This window comes from Somniosus microcephalus, chromosome 21 (assembly GCF_052327205.1).
Source record: "Somniosus microcephalus isolate GS21.2 chromosome 21, FLI_Smic_1.0, whole genome shotgun sequence".
Classification (NCBI taxonomy): domain Eukaryota; kingdom Metazoa; phylum Chordata; class Chondrichthyes; order Squaliformes; family Somniosidae; genus Somniosus; species Somniosus microcephalus.
In genome coordinates this window covers 65,740,191-65,763,127 of record NC_141007.1, presented here as the reverse complement: position 1 = coordinate 65,763,127, position 22,937 = coordinate 65,740,191, and the positions used below count along the sequence as shown (strand labels likewise).

General features: G+C 43.0%; 1 protein-coding gene across 6 annotated transcripts in view; it reads right to left on the bottom strand.

The window, feature by feature from the left end:
* The window catches only part of LOC147102895 (endonuclease V-like), a 305,524-nt gene that overhangs the window by 179,869 nt on the left and 102,718 nt on the right, over positions 1 to 22,937 (bottom strand). Inside the window, exon 9 of one of the 6 annotated variants that reach the window (XM_085963802.1) lies at positions 13,243 to 14,554. The exons of the other annotated variants lie outside the window; for them this stretch is intronic. The gene's annotated coding sequence lies outside the window, so the exon portion shown is untranslated. Of the gene's footprint in view, positions 1 to 13,242; positions 14,555 to 22,937 lie in introns of those variants that run through there. 6 annotated transcript variants of the gene reach the window in all.

Genomic DNA, 22,937 nt, shown 5'->3' with positions numbered 1-22,937 from the left:
GTCAATGTCAAACTAATGGTCAGTGCCATCATTTCTAGTGTGGGAAATTTCCCTTTAAGATTTGCTTTTTGAAGGAAATTTATCGGTTACGGTCTAAAGGAGGCAGCATAAAAACAGCAATGCTGCATGCCATGAGTTGTGATTTTAATATTTAATGTCTCTTGTACAAACTGTTGGCTGGAATGTTCTTTCTTTTTTAAAATGCCAACAAAAAAATTTCAAGGGTTATGGCTGGAATGTTGAAGAAGGAACTGGCATTAAAAGTTACGATATGCTGACTGCGAAAGGGTCGAGAAATGAGCTAGACTTGCCCGCCCTGTCCATGCTGTAATGATACTGTGAGGAACTGTACAGAAATCCAGCCTGTAGCAAGGTAGAAGAGCAATGGAAACTTCCACCCCACAAACAAAGGTAATAATTTAGATTTAATTGGTTTTAGTAACTATGGCTACTTCCGGGCCTTCAGCCAAAATCTAACACTAAAGCTCTGAGCTTCTGTCTGCAAGACTGTGCTGTTTCAGCATCTACTGCATGCCAAATTGAATTTTTTATGCTGCCTATCAGATGTAATGCTTAAAGCATTAATATTTAAGGTCCTTTTGGATTGGGAAAAACAGCATATGTTCAACACTGAAATGGATTAAAGTTGGATTTGTTTTTTTCACTGCATTTTTCACCAAATAAAATACTGAAAAGTTATGTTTGTATCGCTATGACTAAGATATATGCAGAGCCAGGTTGGGATAAGTGATGAATGGCCTGCTTAAATATCTGCTCTCTACCAAATAGGAGACAGTTCAAGGACAGCAATTTCTGACTGAGTATAACCCGAGTCTCAAATTCAGTACAAAATAATTACAGATCTTTACCAATGAGTACATCGCAGAGCCTGGCACAGCTACATGAGCTGCCACCAAAGGAAACTGCAAAGGGATACGTATTAATAAGATGGGGGAGTGGGGTAAAAAATGGTAGATGGAATTCAATTTTAGTAAGTGTAAGGTGATACAATGTGGTAAAAAAAACCAGCAGTAATTATGCTCTGAATGGAAGTAGGTTCGGTGCTGTGGGTACCAGTTCACAGAACATTAAAGGCAGCACTTCAGGTGGATAAGGCTGTAAAAAAAAGCTAATCGAACTCTAGGTTTTATTTCAAGAAGTACAGAATATAAATGCCAAGAGGTAATGATGAGCCTTTATAAAACCTTGACAAGACCTCAGTTAGAGTACTGTGTGCAGTATTGGGCTCAGCACTATAGGAAAGATATTGAGGCTTTAGAGAGGGTACAATGTAGATTCATTAGGATGCTGCCTGCTATGAGGAAGTACAACTACGAAGAACGACTGAAAGGTTGGGTCTTTTTTTGTTACAGCATTGCAGATTACAGGGCGAGATAAAATTATGAAAGGGTGGGACAGGTTAGATCAAAGCAGACTGTTTCCAGTGGTTCAGGGATCGAGAACGAGGGGCCGCAGATCATGAGAGATTTAGAATAGAGGGTAGCAGAAACTTCACATAGCGAGTTGTGAGGCTGTGGAATTCACTTCTGGGGTTAGTGGTGGAGGAAGAAACTATGTCAACATTCAAGATTAGATTGGATAGGTGGGTGAAGGAAAAAACGTGTTGAAGGGATTTAGGAACAGGGTGGGTAAATGTGATTAGAACGATTTGCTCCCGTGGAGAGATTGGTAAGGCCTGTTCCCGTGTGGTAAGTTCTATGTACCTTTACTGAGGGTAGAAAACAAAAACTGCTCCTGAGTGTAATGTGTGTACCTTTAAGGGGGAGAACTACTTTTTACAGCTCCTGTAGCCTGTAGTACCGGCAGTGACACCTGTATATAAACCCTGAGTAGTGATCTGTACAGTCAGTTGCAGTTTGAACCCTCATTCAGTAAACACCTGTTGACCGTTCTCTGCAGTCCTTTTCTTATTATTACACGGACGTAACAGTGGCGACGAGCAGATTCAAACCTACCTGCAACTCTGCATCACCTCCCAGGGATTCGCTCCTGGAGAACAGTGGAAGGAGGTCAAGTCCAGAAGCACGGGCGTCGACCACGAGCAACCGCCCAGTCATCCAGCGGAGATTTGAGCATCGCAGGGGAGGCTGTCGAGAGCCAGGCTTGCCTTTCCAGTCACGGTGGTCCAGCGAAACGGGCTGGCAACAGGTACTGCGCAGACCCTTCCCGGACAGCGGCAGCTAGAGCCGACCGAGCGGCACAGAAAAAGGCCGAGCAGTGTCGACGGGGGAGAGAGAGAGGGCAGAGCGCACAGGGCGCAGCCGGTGTTCAGGACCGAGCGGCGTCAACGGGGAGAGAGACGAGAGAGAGCAGAGCGCAGCCGGTATTCAAGGGCCGAGCAGCGTCAACGGGGGAGAGAGGCGCGCAGGAAAACGCGAGGCGCTGCCATTGCCACGAGGACCGCAGAGAGCGGCATTGGCAGCAGCAGCGCACAAAACCCACAGGGCGTCGCCATTTGCCACGAGGACCGCCGAGAGCGGCGTTGGCAGCAGCGCGGGAGACGCCATTTTAAGCCGCAGCGGGGAAGAAAGGAAAGCGCGGGAGACGCCATTTTAAGCCGCAGCGGGGAAGAAAGGAAAGCGCGGGAGACGCCATTTTAAGCCAGTCTAACCACACCCAAAAATGCCGAAGAGTGGCAGTATCACAGCGTTCGACAATGAAGTCGAAGATTGGACGACATATGTCGAACGCATAGAAGTATACTGCAAGGCGAATGAAGTGCCAGATGACAAGAAAGCGCTGGTATTGTTGAATTCAATGGGTGCAAAAACTTATGGCTTACTACGAAACCTAGTAACCCCAGAGAAGCCAGTAGAAAAGGATTTTGAAAACATAGTGTCAATCCTACAGGACCACTTAAACCCCACACCGCTGCTGATAGCAGAAAGATTTAAGTTTCACAAAAGGAACCAGCATAAAGATGAAAGTAATGCTGAGTATTTAACGGAACTGTGCAAGCTATCGAAACACTGCCAGTTTGGAACGGGACTAGCAGATACTTTAAGGGACAAGTTTGTGTGTGGGCTTCAAAGTGAAGGAACCCAGAAACGGCTTCTATCAGAAAAGGATCTTACGCTGGACAAGGCTTTCAGCATTGCAGTATCACACGAAGCAGCAGCACGGGGTGCTGCAGAGATACAACAGAGACCGCAAGAATATGGCACAAATGAAATGTCATACGGAACAGTGAAGTGCTATCGCTGCGGCAGAACAACACACGACCATAATGATTGCTGGTTCAAGGACAAAGTGTGCAGACAGTGTGGAAAAGTAGGACACATAGCAAGAGTCTGCAGGTCGGGAAAGAAAACCAGCAGCAAGAAATCTCCACAGGAGAAGTACAAGAAGGTACATAAGGTGACGGAGAGTAGTTCAGATGAACAGAAGAGTGATACAGACTCCGGAAGCAAGAAGCTGGGTTGTCTGAAACTACATAATGTGATCAAAACGGAGGATCACCAAACTATCTGGGTCACGCTCAAGATAGCAGGAGTCCAAGTGAAAATGGAATTGGACACAGGATCAGCCCTAACAGTCATAAACCGAAGGGACTACAAGCGGCTATTCTCACATATACCCTTGAGAGATACAGAGATTGTCTTGAAGACGTACACGGGGCAAAAAGTCTACCCCAAAGGAAAAATAAGGGTGAACGTTATATATAACGGCAAGGAAACACCAAAAATGGACCTATATGTATTGCCAGATGGAGGACCACCACTACTAGGACGTGAATGGATCCGGAAGATACAGCTAGATTGGCATTACATACAAGCACTGACTGTAGATGCCAAAAAGGATGACGACGTCACACCTGGATGACTGTCAAAAATGCTAACTGACGCACAAGAAGTGTTCCAGCAGGGACACGGAACACTAAAAGACATAACAGCGACGATCAAAATAGAGGAAAATGCAAGCCCAAAGTTTTTTAAAGCCAGATCGGCACCTTATGCGATCCGCCCAGCCGTCGAAGCAGAGCTGGAAGGTTTGGAACGTTCAGGAGTACTGTCCAAAGTGGGCTGGAGCGAGTGGGCTACACCCATCGTTCCTGTAATGAAGAGGTCGTTGAGTAATATGCTTGGGGAACCAAAGAAGGTTCGCATCTGTGGGGACTTTAAGGTGACAGTGAACCCAGTCCTTCACACTGTACAATATCCGCTTCCGCGGATTGAAGATATTTTCGCCTCGCTATCTGGAGGGAAACGCTTCACTAAGATTGATCTGGCCCAGGCGTACCTGCAAATGCAGGTAGAAGAAGCCTCGAAACAGTACCTCACGATCAACACTCATAAAGGCCTCTACCAATACAACCGGCTGGTGTTCGGGATAGCATCAGCACCGGCTATTTAGCAAAGGGCAATGGAACAAGTCCTGCAAGGGATTCCAGGGACCCAGTGTTATTTGGATGACATCCTGGTCACGGGCGAAAATGACAGTGATCACCTCACCAACCTGAAGCAGGTGCTCACTAGATTGAAGGAATATGGGCTCCGAGCTAATCGCCACAAATGCGAGTTTTTCCAGAAGCAGATCTCGTATTGTGGCCACGTTATTGATAAAGAGGGGTTACACAAGTCCCCTGAAAAGATTGAGGCAGTAGTCAAGGCTCCAGCACCGGAAAATGTGTCACAACTGAGGTCGTTCCTCGGGCTGGTGAACTACTACCATAAGTTATTGCCGAATTTGTCTACCGTACTACACCCACTGAACACCCTACTGCAAACGGGGGTACCATGGAAGTGGAGTGACGAATGTAAATGAGCTTTCCAGAAGAGCAAAGCATTGATCACATCAAAAGAGGTGTTGGCTCATTTCAACCCAGCACTACCAATTCGGTTGGCGTGTGATGCATCACCCTATGGCATTGGAGCGGTGCTGTCGCACAAATTCCCGGACAGCTCGGAGAGGCCAGTAGCCTTTGCGTCTCGGTCACTAACCTCAGCCGAGCGTAACTACGCCCAGATTGACAGGGAGGCCCTCAGCCTAGTGTGGGGAGTGAAAAAGTTCAATCACTATCTGCACGGGCAGAAGTTCACCTTGCTGACTGACCACCAACCACTTGTCTCCATCTTTAATCCAAAGAAGGGCGTTCCGGTGATGACTGCGCAACGGCTACAAAGATGGTCCCTTTTTCTAGGGGCGCACCAATATGAAATCGAGTATAAGGGCACGAAACAGCATGGAAACGCTGATGGGCTATCACGCCTGCCACTGCCTACTGCGGAGGAAGCACCAGCAGTGGATCCTGTCGAAATATTTCATTCGACTATAATTGAATGCTTGCCAGTAACTAACGCTGGTATAGAGAAGGAGACCCGAAATGACCCGACACTGTCTCGGGTATATGACTTGACGGTGAAGGGATGGCCAGCACATGGCGACTCACTGTTGCCAGCATTCTCATCCAGAAGAGAGCAGCTGTCAGTATGCCAGGGGACCTTGATGTGTGGATCCCGAGTGGTAATTCCACCCAAGTTAAGGGAGAGAGTTCTCAATGAGCTTCACGAAGGTCATCTGGGAGGGGTGAAAATGAAAAGCCTTGCTAGGGCTTATGTGTGGTGGCCGGGGATCGATCAGCAAATCGAGGACCTGACAAAGAGCTGCTCAGAATGCCAGAAGGTCCAAAATGCACCACCACATGCCCCTCTACACCCATGGGAGTGGCCCTCATCTCCATGGCAATGGGTGCATATTGATTTTGCTGGTCCATTCATGGACTCAATGTTTTTAATAGCCGTGGATGCGCACTCGAAATGGCCTGAGGTGATCAAAATGTCCTCCACCACCACGGAGAAAACTATTGCAGTCCTACGGATCATTTTTGCCAGGAATGGCTTGCCAGAGCAGATTTGCTCTGATAACGGACCACAGTTTGTGTCCGAAGAGTTTCGAAGATTTATGAGAAGGAATGGGGTAAGGCATTACACATCCGCCCCGTATCATCCAGCCACAAATGGATTGGCTGAGAGGTTCGTACAAACCTTTAAAAAAGCAATAAAGGCCATGTGCGATGACAACATTCCACTGCAGCATAAGGTGGACAATTTCCTGTTAGCCTACAGAAATGCGACACATGCAGTCACCAACCAGGCCCCGGCCATGATGTTCTTTAACCGAAGGTTGAGATCTGGTCTGGATTTGCTCAGACCAAATGTACGAAGAGATGTTGAGAGTAAGCAATTCCAGCACATCAATGAGAAGCCGACAAGGAGCTTCAATGTAGGGCAACCAGTCTTGGCCCGCGAATACTGAACAGAGAAATGGCAACCAGGAACGATATGCACACGGCAGGGGCCACTAATGTACACAGTGGATGTTGGGGAGAACATTGTGAAACGCCATGCTGACCAGATCCTAGAGTCACAGGAACGAGTCAACCCCATGTCTCAGCCATATGTACCTGGTGAGGAACCCGACGTACAGGTCGCATCTACCTCAGAAACAATAGCATTGGAAGCTGATGAATCAACTGACGACAGGGTGTTAGAATCGCCTCCGCACCAAGAGCGAGACACTCGGGAAAGGCGTTATCCAGAAAGAATCAGGAAGCCTCCCCAAAGACTGAATTTATAAATAGACTATTTTCAGTTAATGTTGCATGTTAAAAGTGTTAATTGTAATTAGTTTGATATTTAATTGTTAAATGAGTGTTATGGTACTGTTAATCTAAAAGGGAAGGAATTGTAATGTATGTACCTTTAAGGGGGAGAACTACTTTTTACAGCTCCTGTATCCTGTAGTACCGGCAGTGACCACACGTGTATATAAACCCTGAGTAGTGATCTGTACAGTCAGTTGCAGTTTGAACCCTCATTCAGTAAACACCTGTTGACCGTTCTCTGCAGTCCTTTTCTTATTATTACACGGACGTAACACTGAGTAATTCAGAGTTGATGCAGTTAGAGAAGCAATGTAATATGAGACCTGTGCATAAACTAACACTGATAGTATGGAAATTTGAAATGAATTTGCAGGTAGAATTGAAATCACTGGAGAACTTTATTTTATTATGGCTTACTTTACTTTTTTCCCCCTCAAAGAGTGACTATATTTAACTAAATTGTCTGGTAATCCTAAATGTTATAACTGGCAATGTTTGTACCTCACATTTTCTGTCAGTCACGTCCTGCTGTATAAATGCAGGTTGTTGTTGTTGCTGCTGCTGCTGTCCATTTTATGCTTTAGTACTGCTGGTTAGAGGCAGCCTGAGTGCAGACACTTTTGGAAGAAATCTTGCTGCCACAGAGGAATGGGGAGCAACATATCTTGAAGGAACTTCAATGAATAAAATAAGCTAAAATAATTAGTAGGAACTCACTAGAACCAAACTTTTTAAAATTGAAATAAAAGTTGAAAGTCTGTCTTGTTTTCAGGGTGCGACTAAATAGGATTTACCGTGGAACAAGACTTTTGAGCACTTTAAAGCTGCGATACTGGCAACTTGGTATTGAATTCCTCCTGAGGTCTGAATGTGTTTTCATGTTGTGCTGCTCCAGTGTAAAGGCTGAACCTAACACATGAATCAATCTCATTAGGGTTGGTAGACCTGGCGCTTGTACCAAAATCCATGCGTGTGCGCCTTGGGAGGTTGAAACAAGCCTGGAATACTCTGGCTCCATCCAAAAGCACAACTGCACATGCAGAGGCGTGGGTCAAGGATAGCACGTCAAGCAGGAGTGAAGCAGCCTTGGTTAAATACTGCTTTAATTAGGAACATAAGGAACAGGAGGAGGCCATACAACCTCTCGAGTCTGATCCGCCATTCAATTAGATCATGGCTGATCTGCACCTCAACTTCATTTCCCCACCTTTGCTCCATATCCCTTGATACCCTTACCTAACAAAAATCGATCTTTCTCAGTCTTAAAAGCTCAATTGTCCTAACATCCACAGTCTTTTGGGGGGAGAGTTCCAAATTTCTATTACTCTTTGTATGGGAAAGGTGCTTCCTGATTTTGCTTCTAAATCGCCTAGCTCTAATTTTAAGATTATGCCCCCTTGTTCTTGATTGCCCCACCAGAGGAAATAGTTTCTCCGTATCTACCCTATCAAATCCTTTTAAAATTTTAAACACCTTGATCAGGTCACGCCTCAATCTTCTACACGCAAGACAATACAAGCCAAGTTTATGCAACCCATTCCCATAATTTAACAGTCAGTGTGACTGAAGCACTTCTGCACTATAACAGCAGTATAAAACTCCTGCCTAATTCTCTGCTTGGTCATTTCCATTCCCTACTTCAGCACAACTTCCCCTCGCATACTGCAGCTTTATTATGGCATAGAATAACCCTCCTGCTGCCTTTTATTGGTCAATGCAGTACATATTCTACCACAGGGTACACATATGTTCTTTTTTGGACCTCCAAACATTTCAGTAGGATCTGATCCACACAAATATTTAATTGCACACTTCCATTTCCTTATAGAGTCTCTTTGATACAGCCTCTAACAATCTGGAACAACATGAAATGTTCCTGGATAAACATTCCCATTACTGGACTGAGTGCTACATTGTCTTTAAGAGACTCATTTATAAGTATGGCTGCAACACTGAATAATGTGGACTGGGCCCAGCAAATGTAATTGTGCATCTGTTCCATGTAACATTAACAACTGCTGAGCTCTAAGGTTAGAGGTGCTAAATCCAGCGGGGATTTAAAGAAATCTATGAATGTTGGGAGGCTGAAATAAGCAAAGAAAATGTTGGCATGAGGTCTGTAGACACCCACAAAAGTCAGGTTAATGGTTTGGGTAGAAATTTTAGCCAGGATGTTAACCTGTCTTCTCTCTTTCAGAGGCTAATGGACCTGCTTTGTATTTCTAGCATTTTCAGCTTTTATTTCAGGCTAAGTAAAGTATTCCAGTAACTTGTGAATTATTCTTGTTTATTCATCATCTACTTACGTTTGTGAAGTTCTCTAAAATTAGATCAGGTCTCCTGAGCACTGCACAAAACTTTCTGTTGACAGGCATATCAACTGTTATCCTTACCTCATTTACAGTAAAAATTATCCTTAATTCATGTTTAATTGATTTCTCATCAATAATTCAGTCTTATAACAAAATGGCACTTGATGAATCTTCATGCCTTGTATTTTTTTTAAATTTCAGTGAAAGGGTTGAGTAAGTGTCTGTGAGGCCAGATACTGATGTATACCAAACGCAGGAAGGTCAAAAACACTGGATGCAACAGACCCTGAAGGATTGTCTCTAACACTAGTGCAGTGACGAACGTACTATGGAAATGAAGTCTTACTCATGAATGCTAAGAACAAACATCATCCAACGTGACCTTTTCTCCTTCGCTCCTCCACAGGCGAGTCAGACAGATGTTTTAACTGAGGAGAAACAAGGGCTCTTATCCTTCACTCACTCCTGTGCAAGCACCTCATTATTACCTAAGGAGCAGCTCTATGAATTAATAATAAGTGAGGATCTCTGGGTACATAATGCAGATTTGACAAAGCCTGCTACACAAACAGTGCACGAACACAGTCTGAATGAAGTGAAACTACTAAATCAATCCAAAGATTATTTTATTAAAACTACAGTATTGGACTGTTGTTGAGAATACTTTCCCTACAAATGCTGACCAAGTTTTAAATTCTTAAATTCAGAGATTCAACAACACAGATATTTATCCCCAACTGTAATTTTATTTAGTCATTTTGTGCGTTTCATTCAGCAAAACGAATCCCACTGTCCTGTGACCCTATCTACCATTTTTTTTAAATGAGAATTTCCTTAACCTCTGATCATTTATAACCATGCTGGAAATTTGCAAACTCATTAAACTGACCAAATAAAAATTACAGTAGGTGTTCAGTTTAGAAATATATATATATATTTTCAAACCTCTACATTCAAAATAATTTAGTGCCGCTAGTCTCTGCACCAGAAAGAACAATGGCTCCACAGTCTAAAAGACTATATTAGAACAATTAAAGCAATGGTATAATTCTCAAGATGACTCTGATTAATTGGTCTAACACTTTATTCCAAAAGAGAATGAAATAGTATAGTTCGTCTCTGCGGTGTTATACTATGGAATTATTGAGAGTGCGGGGTTTCAACATGACTGCAGTTGCTGCTGTAAGAGCCCTTGCTGTCTAAGCAGCACTTGGCAGAATCTCCTCACCACCACATCTCTGATTCCTAATAAGCACAAGGCAGCAGCGTGCACTGCTACACATATTCAGTGTAAGATGGGACTTCAGAAATGAGTCTGCCAGGTATCCTTATTACTAGCAGGAGGTGCACCTTGTTTCCAAATTTCACATTCACTTAAAGCAACTTCTCACTGCTTTGCCCTATTTCAAAATGTAACACTGAACGATATAAACAAGTCTGGTTAATAAGTGATTTCCACAATGACTCAGCTAGTTTAGGCAGTGAGTATTTGAGACATACCAACTAGAAAGGTCCCAGGCTCATGCTACGGTCTGTGCTGGATTAGCTAATATTAGTTGGGGGAGACAGTAGGAACATGTGTCCTCTGGTTTAGGGAGGGAAAAATTAGCCAAGGTTCCTGCTCCTTCTTATTATTTAATGATCTCTACTGGTAGTATGTATGTGCGGATCTCAGGGAAGGGAAAGATCAGGATCTGCTGTGACGCCTCCCAAACACTTAGACTGCGATTTTCCCTACCTCGGTGGGCGACATCGGTGGTGGGTCTCGGCCCAACTGTTGGCTCCATCCTGGCCTCCGACATGACTTTCCCCTGATTGGGCTTGTCAAGCCCGCCCAGCGAGTTTCCCGGCCAGTTGAAGGAAGCGGGTCTGATGACATCAGTCCATCGTCAGCAGGTTTCCTTAAAGGAACCATGAGCAAATTTACTTTGACAGTTGTGTTGTCAGTGTTCTACAGCATTGAGGTGCTGCAAACACTGACAATGACTGCACAAAGGTCCAGGGCTGCACCCAGGTTCTCCCACACTCCCTCCATATGCACGCAGGGAGGTTCTCTTCCCTTCCCAGGGGCGGAAGAGACCTCTCCAGGAGAATAACGCAGCCTGGTTGCACATTGCACAGGAGGTCAAAAGCAGGAATGTCCTCAGGAGTACCTGGCTGCAGTGGCACAAACCTTTCAATGATCTCAGTAGATCACGAAACGTTACTGCAAAGCCACACTCAACCTCATCCTGCTGTGCCACTCATCACATCCCCATCACTCTGCCTTCCCTACCCAACTCCTGCACATCCTTACTCACACCAACTTACCTTGCACCTCCACCCATCCCTCTCTATCTATATTATCACTTCCCCATCTCACTAGCCACCCCTCACACTCACCCTCATCCTAGTCCAATCATACCAACTAACACACAGGCGTAGGCACTTGTGTGCTTTAGCCAATGTTCATGTGAAGTTTCTGTTAATGTGCTGTCAAATATTGAAATCTTTATTTTCAACACTTTGCTTTCTTGGACAGATTTGTGTGCACCTTTGTAAGTGGCTTAGTGAGTTGCAGTGAATAGTGAGACATAACTGTAAAAGGTAAAAGGTTAATTAATACACGCTGTGCACTTTTATAATAGAAGTGTTAAGTGCACTATTAAATAAACTCCATTTATGCTGCTATTTATTATTGCTGGTTGCAAAAGCTTACGAGCGTAACCCAATTATCCTCCAATTATGACCTACTTCACAATATAAATCCAAATTATTTGGAGTAAAATTACATAAAGGCCGATTAGTGCAAATGTAGGGCAGTTTTAATTTTGCTGCATCTGATTGTTCATTTTGGCATTACAGTAGTTATGGCAAAATAAGTTGGTACAAACCTACAGGAAACTTTCGATTTACCGGCACCTAAATAACCGGAAATCTCGGTTAACCGGCAAAATTCAGGAGTAGGTTCAGGTAAGTTTTACTTCATATTGTACTTGCCTTCCTCGATCTGTTGCTGTGCAAGGGTGTGGCTGCAGCTGTTGCTAAGCTACAGAGACGCTTGGAATTTGTGGCCATTGTTCTGCACCTGTTGCTAAGCAACAGGGTTTGTTGCTTTATACGGAGCTCTCAGGTCTCCGTATCTTTTACTATAGCTCTCGGTTATCCGAAATTTTTGATGAACCGGCACCACGTCGGTGCCGAATAAAAAAAAGTTTCCTGTACATACAATCGGCCAGAATTTCGGGTCCCCACAGGTGAGTACGCGCTGGGTACTCACGCGTAGGCCCAACGAAAGTGCCGGTTTCGTGCATGCACTGCACTTCCGTTCCCTTAAAGGAAGGGGTTTACAGGTCAAACGCGTGCGCCGGAGAGGCAGCGCATACACCTGGAACTTCCGTTTTTTTCCCAGGTTTTTCCAGGAGGGTAAGTCTCCAGCAGCTACGCTTATAAAAAGCAGTCGCAAAGCCTGCTTTTAACAAGGTAAGTGGTGAATTAAGTAAAATTAAAACATTTTTTCCACAGGTTTATTATTTTTAAATACTTTAAAGGTAAGTTTATTTTTAGCCCTGTTAGAAACTGTAATTAATTTTTTCAAAAATTTAAATTATTGTTTAAAATAGTTATTTTATGTAATTTATAGTTATTTTAAAAATGTGATTTATAAAAAAAAATTATTTGACGTTTTAGTTATGTTTTGGGGCTGTATTGTACTCATAGATTTGACAGGATTTCCTGTCAAATCTATGAATACAGATTCCCTGCTACCATTGGCTCTCCATGGCCCACGTGATCCCAGGGGACGCTTCGAACTAACTGCGTCCCTGGGATACGCAAGCACTGCGCGCCGGCAGCTGGCGCAGGCCCAGGATCGGAATCCCACGCGGGCCCACAGCTCAACGGCTGGCGCGCTAGCTAAGTGCAGGTCGGAGGCTTGCACCCGCGGGAAGCCTCCGACCCGAATTTCTGGGCCATTCCCTTAGTTAAAAAAGCCATTTGGATTTGTAATGCTACCATAAATGCAGCGAATTCACAAACAGAAATAATCCATTATCTGTTAAGAATTCACATACTAAAGGCCCGTGCTTTGAAGGCACTAATTATTAACATGCAGTTTTTTTTTTAAACAGACAAATGATTTGTTTTTACCAAATAAGATTCTCTTTCCAATTACAAACCTCAGTCTTAATATTTTGGTGAGCAAGTGTATTTTGAGAACACAAAAAATGATAGGAAAGAAACTACAAGAAGATGAAGCAACTGTAAATTTATTCTAGATATTAGATAAATCAGTAAATTATTGCCCGCCCCCCCCACCCTGCACTTCTGGAAAAACACATTTTGTAATCCAGCATTAATTCCTGTGTTTCCAGGTCAAAGTTCACTATCATCTACTGAATTAATGGGGGAACTGTGTTAAATTATTAATTTGCTGCTTTTTTGCCTTACTAGTATAAATAATTATTACATAAGAGTATATATTTTTATTTCTGAAAAATACAATAGAGAATAATGTTTACACAGGAGAGATTACAAAGCAATAATCTAATTGTGGGGGTTTAGATAATATAATTAGCTGCAGTTTCCAATTACTGCCTGAGTCCTGAGATGGGATTATGCCCTGAGAATGCTGTAATTCCCATGTATCTGCACTTAAAGCAGTGCTTGCTCAGGAGTTGGTGGGACTGTTCTGATTTCACTTTTCTTTTGCCACTGGTATGTGCCATAGTTGACTCTGAAAGTCAGTGTGTTCTACTTACCTGACACATGACAGTGCACTGCCACTAGTTATATAAAGATCAACACTTTTGTGGAGAAAAGTAGAGACTGTGGGGTATATTTTCCAACTGGTACTGTTCCTGTACAATTATTTAATGCGTTCATACAAAATTTCTCTCAGCCTTTTATGTTTGTGTTCACACGTCCCCAATTTCAGAGATGTTGATTTACGCGATATATTATAACTACATAGATTTTCAGAAAGTTGAGCATTTCAGAATCATTGAAATTTCGGCCCATCATGTCTGTGGTAGTGTTGTCTATTCAACTGCAACTATCTAGTATAATCCCATTTCCCAGCTCTTTCACCAGACCCTTACTAGAAGTACCAGAGCTATTTCCCTTGTTTTATGCTGGTAGTACAGTCATCCAGTGGGCACGTTGAAAAGTAGCAGCCTTGAGTATCTACCCACATTTGGATATACATGCAGAATGGAGGTCTTATTAAGAAATATATATTACTTTATTATGTTACATTCCAAAATGAGTAACATTCAGAATATCACCAATTTGTACTGAAAATGGAAAGAGGGAATACAAAATAAATCAAGAGGTAGTGGTTAAGTGCTGTCAAGCTCGGTTTTGAATCCCTGTTGATTGTAGGTTAAAGTTAATACTGAGGTAAGTAAGGAGTTCCAGAGTTTTGAGGTTCTAGTAAGAAGCAGAATTACAAACTGCAACCCTTCATCTGGGTGATTTGTGAGCCCAGCTGGCTTGTTTAAGGCCTGAGTAAAACCCTTGGGACTTCGCCACTGGAAAATTGATGGTTATGTTTCCCTGGATTGCTCTTGTATACTCCAAGCAGCTGGTTACAGAGGTAGTGTTGGCAGACTTTTGGGAGCAGGTGCCTCCATCTGGGCTGAAATAAATAATGAAGAGCACAGCAAGTAAGTTAAACATAAGATAAGAGCATCAGTTGCCCCAGTGGCTCAGTTGGTAGAGCGACTGCCCAGTGTTGAACTGAGCCATACAGAATGGGAAAGACCCAGGTTTGATCCCACGTCTGTGCTGACTTAGCTAACTTTAACCAAGTTGGCAGTCTGTAATTGACCTATGTAAGGAAATATTCAGTGATTCCTACTGGAAATTCCAAGTATCAGCTGTGGCTCAGTGGGTAGCACTTTCGCCTCTGAAGGTTGTGGGTTCAAGTCCCACTCCAGAAACTTGAGCATAAAATCTAGGCTGACACTCCAGTGCAGTGCTGAGGGAAACATAGAAGATAGGAACAGGAGTCGGCCCTTCGAGCCTGCTCCGCCATTCAATGAGATCATGGCTGATCATCCAAATTCAGTACCCTGTCCCTGCGTTCTCCCCATATCCCTTTAGCCTTAAGAAATATATCCAACTCTTTTTTGAATATATTTAATGAACTGGCCTCCACCGCCCTCTGTGGCAGAGAATTCCACAGGTTCACCACTCCCTGGGTGAAGAAATTCCTCCTCATTTCAGTCCTAAATGGCTTACCCCTTATCCTTAGACTATGACCCCTGGTTCTGGACTCCCCGGCCATCAGAAACATCCTTCCTGCATCTAGTCTGTCCAGGCCTGACAGAATTTTATAGGTTTCGATGAGATCCCCTCTCAATATTCTAAACTCCAGTGAGTATAAGCCCAATCGACACAATCTCTCCTCATACGTCATTCCTGCCATCCCAGGTATCAGCCTGGTGAATCTTCGCTACACTCCTTCCATGGCAAGAACGTCCTTCCTCAGGTAAGGCGACCAAAACTGCACACAATACTCAAGGTGCGATCTCACCAAGGCCCTGTACAACTGTAGCAAGACATCCTTGTTCCTGTACTCGAACCCTCTTGCTACGAAGGCCAACATACCATTCGCCTTCTTAACCGCCTGCTGCACCTGCATGCTTACCTTCAGCGACTGGTGCACAAGAACACCCAGGTCTCTTTGCACTTCCCCTTCTCCCAATCTATTGCCATTCAAATAATAATCTGCCTTCCTGTTTTTGCCACCAAAGTGGATAACCTCACATTTATCCACATTATAGTGCATTTGCCATGTTTCTGCCCAATCACCCAACCTGTCCAAATCGTACTGGAGTTTCACGACATCCTCCTCACAGCTTACCCTCCCACCCAGCTTTGTGTGCTGCACTGTCAGAGGTGCCGTCTTTCAGATGAGACATTAAACCGAGGACCCGTCTGCTCTCTCAAGTGGACGTAAAAGATCCCATGGCACTATTTCGAAGAAGAGCAGAGGAGTTATCCCGTGTCCTGGCCAATATTTATCCCTCAAGCAATATCACTAAAACTTATCACCATGCTGTGCACAAATTGGCTGCCGCATTTCCTACATTACAACAGTGACTATACTTCAAAAAGTACTTCATTGGTTGTAAAGCGCTTTGGGATGTCTGGTGGTCGTGAAAGGCGCTATATAAATGCAAGTCTTTCTTTTTGAAGTGCATGTCAATGACAGGGGAGGGCAGGATTAAAGTTGGCTGTGATACCCTCTGTACAGCACTCATGAAGAATGGCCAGCTTCTTATCCAAGTTGCCATTCTTCATGTACAAGCTTGACAGTTAACTGCACTATTTCAGGAGAAGATGGAAGGGGGAGGAGGGAGTATATATAATCTGTTCATTATATTTATCGATATAATACCTCTAGTTTTATACAGTCTATTCCTGAGAATTCAAAGTAGGTTTTTTTCACAAAAAAATTATCGAGCAATTAAGTTACGTAAATAAATCAGCAAAGTAGGAATTTAGTGCTAAAATGTGTTTGAATGAAGTGACTTTGAATTAAAAGTAGTAATGGTTTAATTGTGGTATATGCATTATAGATATTATTTACATTTGATTTCCCAGAGTATACTTTTATACAATGAGCCTGTTGGCATGATGTGCTTCAGCAGTATGACCATGCTTGACGTTTACCATTCTTGCATGTGTTATTAGCGATCATGGTATCTGCCGTCACCCTCTATATACTTTCCAGAATATGATACTACAGGAAACTTTGTGCTATCCGGAGGTTGAATGTCCGGCAACTTCGATCTAACGGCAGAAATCAGCAGCCGTTTGGTTTTTTTTCTTCTCCTACCATTCTTTTCACAGGCAGGCTCTGGAAAGCGTCTTTGTAGCTTAGCAACAGCTTCAGAGACGCTTCCAAGCTACTGGGCCGAGTGTTTACAAGCTGTTGCTGAGCAACAGTGTTTGTGGTCAGATACGGCAGGCTCTAGAAAGCGTCTCTGTATCTTAGCAACAGCTTCAGAGACGCTTCCAAGCCACGGGCCGAGTGCTGACAAGCTGTTGCTAAGCAACAGTCTTTGTTGTCAGATACGGAGATGAAAAGCTCCTATCTGATAACATTGACGCTGGTCTATCTGGAAGTTTTGAGGCAACGGCAGTAGCTCGGTCCCGTGGGTGCCGGATAGCACAAAGTTTCCTGTATTGCGATGTGATAAATCTGTGACAGTCATGAGAATACTGACTTCAATTCGAGCAGTGACAAACAAAACTGCCAGAACAAAGCCACGCTAAAACAAGACAGTCTTCGTGAATCCTACAATAATGAGGCTGCGAACAAGTGCCTGAAATAAAAACAATGGTAAATCTCTGTAAGAAACGTCAGAATCACTGAGCGCCTGAGAGAAAGAACAGCATGGTGATGAATCCCTGTGAGAAATGTCTGGAGAAAGGCAAATGATTATCACCGTTTCAGTCAATTGCAGGAAAGACAAGGTGCAGCTCCTCTTGCAGCAAAATTCTGCAAGTGTTACTTGAGAAGATCTTTGTGTACTAATAAAGTCAGAGGAATTTTAAAAGGGCATTGCAAAAGTGTATGGCAAACTTCTTTTCATTTGTTTCCAAACACACAACATGGAAATTGCATCAGAACACATCAGCACACCACAAAATTGTCATCAGGATGGAGGTGATGCACTGATCTTCTACAGTGGCAAAGAAAGGCCATTGTTTAAAGGCAGGGTCAATGTTGTAAAATATTCTATTTCCTCTAATTACCCATCTTCTCCTGATGGTAATGACTCTTGCTGGTTTATCTTTCAATGGGTGTCACCGATCCTCTGGTATCTTCCCCAAGTGCCATTCTTCATGTGGAAGCCCAGATCATCAGTGTCTGCAAGCTATTCGACTGTGGCAACCATCATAGCCAAGCCCGACATTCTCCTCACCCAACATTCACACACACTGGGAGTAACGTTAATTTGGGCAATGGTGTAAAATGGGTGATATTGATTTGGCTGTCCATTATACGTTGCCCGATATTCCCTATCATGAGTTCAATGGAAAAGAAAATTGGGCGTGGTGTATAATGAACAGCCAACTCGATATCGCCCATTTTGCACCATTGCCCAAAGTTAAAATTATTCCCATGTTCTAGCAGGAATCACTGAAGTGCAAGCAGGACCTGTGGTCGATTTTTTTCCTTCCTATCTCAGGGGTGCCAGGACCACTTGCAGCAGGGAGATGAGATCTGCTAACTCAACACAGGCTAGGGTCCGCCCTGATCTGTGTGGCCTCGTTCCAGATTGGGCAATGCAATTTCCAATTGAGCTGTCGAGGACACTCTGGATATCTTTTTCTAAGTTGGATGTGAATAAGAAAACAAAAGTGAAAGTTAGTTTGAACCTTTTTTAAAAGGTGAGGTAGTTCAATCATTGGCCTGGATTTTACTGTCAGCGGTGGAGCGACAGCGCTCGCTGCTGACCTCTAAGAAAGCTGCCCACAAAGATTTAGCGGGCCCCAGAGCGTCGATTCCCCCATTCCAACAAGACTTTCAATCTGGTGCCATCTTTTTGGGATCTGTGGCGTCCAACAACAGTGATGTCATCAAGCAGTCTGAGCAGCCAATCAGACTGAAGAATTCTCAAAGACAGCAAACCAGGAAGTAAAAAGCACAGATTATAATTCACTTTTTAATCATTTTACAGAAATCAAAATAAAGATTGGGACATACATGGGATTAAGGTAGAAGCTGAAATATCATTTAAAAACTTTTAAAAAAACATAAAATTAATTTTTATTATTTTAAAGATCATGGAATTTTTATCATGGAATGGAGGAAATGACACACCACACTTTTAAAATGAGTTTTTCTGGGCCAGAGAGGTTGTTCAGTAATTATGACTTAGTACACCATTAAAAACTCAAGTTACACCTCATTCAACAAAGTTAACATTTTCAATGGCTTTTACAACGAGAATAGTGTGTAAAAAGTTGAAGTCCACGTCAAATCACTGATTCTGTGTTGATTGTATCTGCAAAGACTGCAACAGCGCACCCTGTGGAGGAGCGGGGTATCACTGACAGCAACTTTCGGATTTCTACGTTTAGCTACGCCTGTGCAGACGCCAGAAATTACTGTCAGTTTTACACAGTAATGACGGCGAGTGCTGATAGTTTCGCCGTCATTACAACCGCAAATTCTGGGCCAAAATATCTTGAATTCATTATCAAAGTGACCCTGTGTGTCCCACAAGACATCCTCTTCCAACATCTACTAACACCTTAGGACCTCTCTTACTGATTAGATGGCATTGGTAAGTAGAATTTAAAAAATGTAAACTAATAAAATCTACATTTTGGCCTCTGTCCTATATTGTGGCAGTGTAGGGTATGTAATATAATAGAACACATTTAGTTAAAGATAATAAGCTATACCTCTAATTATAACATTTTGACTATAAATTCTTTAATTTAACCAAGCCCTTGTGATACCAACCATTGGGTAATGTTTCTTTTAGCCAATATCCTTTGCAGTCTGTGGCAGACGACAATCAGAGGACACTCTGCTGCCCTCATTTTCCTGTGCACTCTCTGCAATGCTATCAGCAACACCAGTCTAATTCTGCAGCTTTTATGCCTGTCCAATGTTCCCACCATGCCTCAAAATGGGAATTGTTAATGAAGTTATTCAGGGGTGGCACATATTAATGGTATTTTAATGTAGTAGTTCCATGCTAGCTATCTCCTTTCTGATTGATTTTTAGAATTAGGACTCTATTGTTTTAAACGATTTTTTTTGTGTCAAAATGAATAATTGCAAATCTAAATAGGATTCCTGTTTGTTTGCAAAAAACACATTGCAGAACTAGTGGGAAACATAAACCAGGCCAGCTGCCAGTCAGGGGGCTGGTAACACATCACATTGGAGACTGCAGCAATTCTTGCATGGGGTGGAATTACCATCTCCTACTTAAATAACAGTGGCAGGAGGTCAATGCGTGTCAATGGTAGGGGACAAATGTCCATCTGGGACTTTAGAGTGGGACTGAGGGTAAATCAGAAACACTGCTCCACATCCTGGACTGTGCATGAGCAGCACCTTAGGAGAGCTACTAACAACAACAACTTGTATTTATACAGCGCCTTTAACGTAGTAAAATGTCCCAAGGCGCTTCACAGGACATAAGACAAAAAATACTGACTTTAAAAATAGTGATTAATTTCACTAAATCTAAGCAAAGCATGTGATCATGTTAGAAACTGCAAACACAGACTCTCGTCCAGGAATACTGTGCTATTTTCTTGAGCAAGGCAGACCTCCAGCCACTGTTAGGTGACAACTGCTCTATATGATCTGTATAACATGCATACCAACTGGCAAACCCTTTCCAGACTAAATTGATGTCACCAAAGGCTGAATATGCACCATGACTAATCTAACGGAACCTCATTCATCTTGTGTAGCCCTATACAGAGTGTCAGGGAGCCATTAACCTGTGAGAAGCATTACACCTGACTGATTCTATCCTCAACCCAATACCTGAATGTGGCCACTTTCCAAAATTGGACACTGATCAGGATTGGAAGCCTGGCTGAATCATTCCGTCTCCCAGCCCAATCACTTATTCAATCTGCCAGTGACAGCAGAAAGGGCACTTTTAAGGTGCATTGTCTTTATTGAAAAGTGCCCAGCAAACTATTTCTTCCCCTTTCATTTTCAAATGTTATCACACAATGGCGCAAAGAGCATCACAAATATATCAAAGAAAGAGAATGACACACAGTTCTTCTGTTATTCTACTCCCCCTTTCTATAGAAGGAAATGATAATCGTACCGATATATTTCTTTGATTTTTTTTTTTAAAAGGTCTGTACAGCTCACTTGGAGACCGGTGAGTAGGGTCTCTCTTTCTGCTGCACTGCTCCAGTGACATTAACTATGGGGAACCTCCCCACGTGTCCCAGAGCGGCTGCATTACAGTTTGCACTCTCAGATTGCAGCGTGGTTTCCTGGCTGCTCTGAATGTGCAGTTCCCCCTCCCTCCCTCCCCCCAGTTTGTATTGGAGCTGCTCTGGAATGCTCTCCTGGCAAGAGATATCTTCAACTTATTTGACATTTAAACAAATGTCAAAGTATATTTTCACGTGTAATAAGAGGGAGTGTTTTGAACAAAAAGCACAACTGTGTTTTTCATTGCCTTTAAAGAATGGCAAAAAGCTGCAAAGTGATAAAAGAAACAGCAGATAATGCTGGAAATGCACACTAGGTTCATCGGCAACTGAAAGAGAAAACAGGTTAACATTTCAGGTGACCCTTCATCAGAATTTAATTCTAACCTGCCTTTTCTCTTTCAGACACTGATTGACTGGCTGCGAATTCCCACCAGTTTCTGTTACTGTTTCAGGTTTTCGGTATGTGTGTTTTTTAAAAAACTTTGAACCACAAGCATGGATTACCTCTCAGACTTAATCCCGCTCACCGAATGAAAAATGCCTACTTTTGTTCAGAACTTACCACGATATTATCACATTCTTCAGTCAACTGCTTGACAAATCTGAATCCTATTTCACTAATCATTCTCTGACTGGGTGCCGCATGCCACCTCTTGTTTAAATGTGGTTTTTACATTATATTAAAAAAATGAGGTTGTCTGGTCCCAATGCACGAGTGGCCATAATCATCACTGAAAGCAGAAGCAGACTGGCTCGTAGGATTAAGCAAAATTGTAAATTCTCGGTGCAATAAAAGTAGCAAGTGGGAGCACACTAATCTGTGCTAGTTGTTGTAAAAAAACCCATAAAGGTAAGCTTTGAATATTGCGCTTATCTTAAGCTGCATTCTATCACACACGCACTAAACCCTTTGTCTGCTATGCAGTATTTATGGATCACTCCAATGTCATTTCCACCAGTATATTAGCAAGATCTAGAGCATTCATCTCGGATTTGCTTTAAAAGCTGGTGGAGTGAACGGAGCATGCACATAAACAGAACTGTGCCAAATTGGAGTTTTGTATCTTTATTACAGTCGGAAATATTGCTCTCTGAAGAATCAAGTGTTCTGTTGTTTTGTGGGTTCAGCAAATCTTTAGAAAGCAACACTACTGTAATCATAAGGGATGATACTGAAAAGCTGTGAACAGTGCTCTCAATATTCCTATTTATTGCTTAAACACAACAATGATGGATTGAAATGGATTTCTGGTTTGAGTCTGCAAAAAAACATAATAAAGAAAATACATTATATACTAGAAATTAAAGGATAAGGAAAGCCTAGGGAGAGTACTTTCAGTACAAAGTACTCCTACATCTGTATAATTTACAAATAAAATTGAGGAATATGTTATCCTACCCATGGAGCCCTGACATTTCGGATTTCTTTTCGCACCTGAAGATGTCCCGATAGCTGAGTTAATAGGGATGGTTTTAAGTGCATCCTGGAACAGCTCCATTCAGTTAAATGGAAGTTGGTGTTTTGGACTTGGGCGAAAGGTCTGAGCCAGGAAAAGCTAATGTAGTCATTAGGGTATCTGGCCATGATAGCAGCTATAAAGATCTCTCATTACACTCTCCTCTCCCATATTCCTAATCAGTATAAAGGTCTCTTATTCCGGTCCCATTTGCACCCAATTTCTGGCACACTCTCCCTCTTTCCTCTCAGGGTAGTGGTTTATGATTCAGTCATTAAACAGATTTCAATGGATTTGCTTGGGCCAGTGTTACCGAATGTGCAATTGATTTCCCACATAGAGAGCAGTCCGTGGGAGTTCAGCTTTCAGGGGAGGTGCTCTGTGCCATCCAGGTACTTCCCCACAGGATAAGACAGAGAGTCAGAAGGTAAGTCGACTGTGAAAGGCATCACACATCCTGTCCTCACTTCCTAGCAGTAGCATTGGTAAAAGTTAGGGTGTAATTTGCTTGGCTCACCCTGAAGTGGCATGTGGTGCATTGGATGGAGGCCTGAAAATACAAATTCGCTCCACCACCACCCCCTCCCCACCAAAAAATAATAACCAAGGACTGGACAA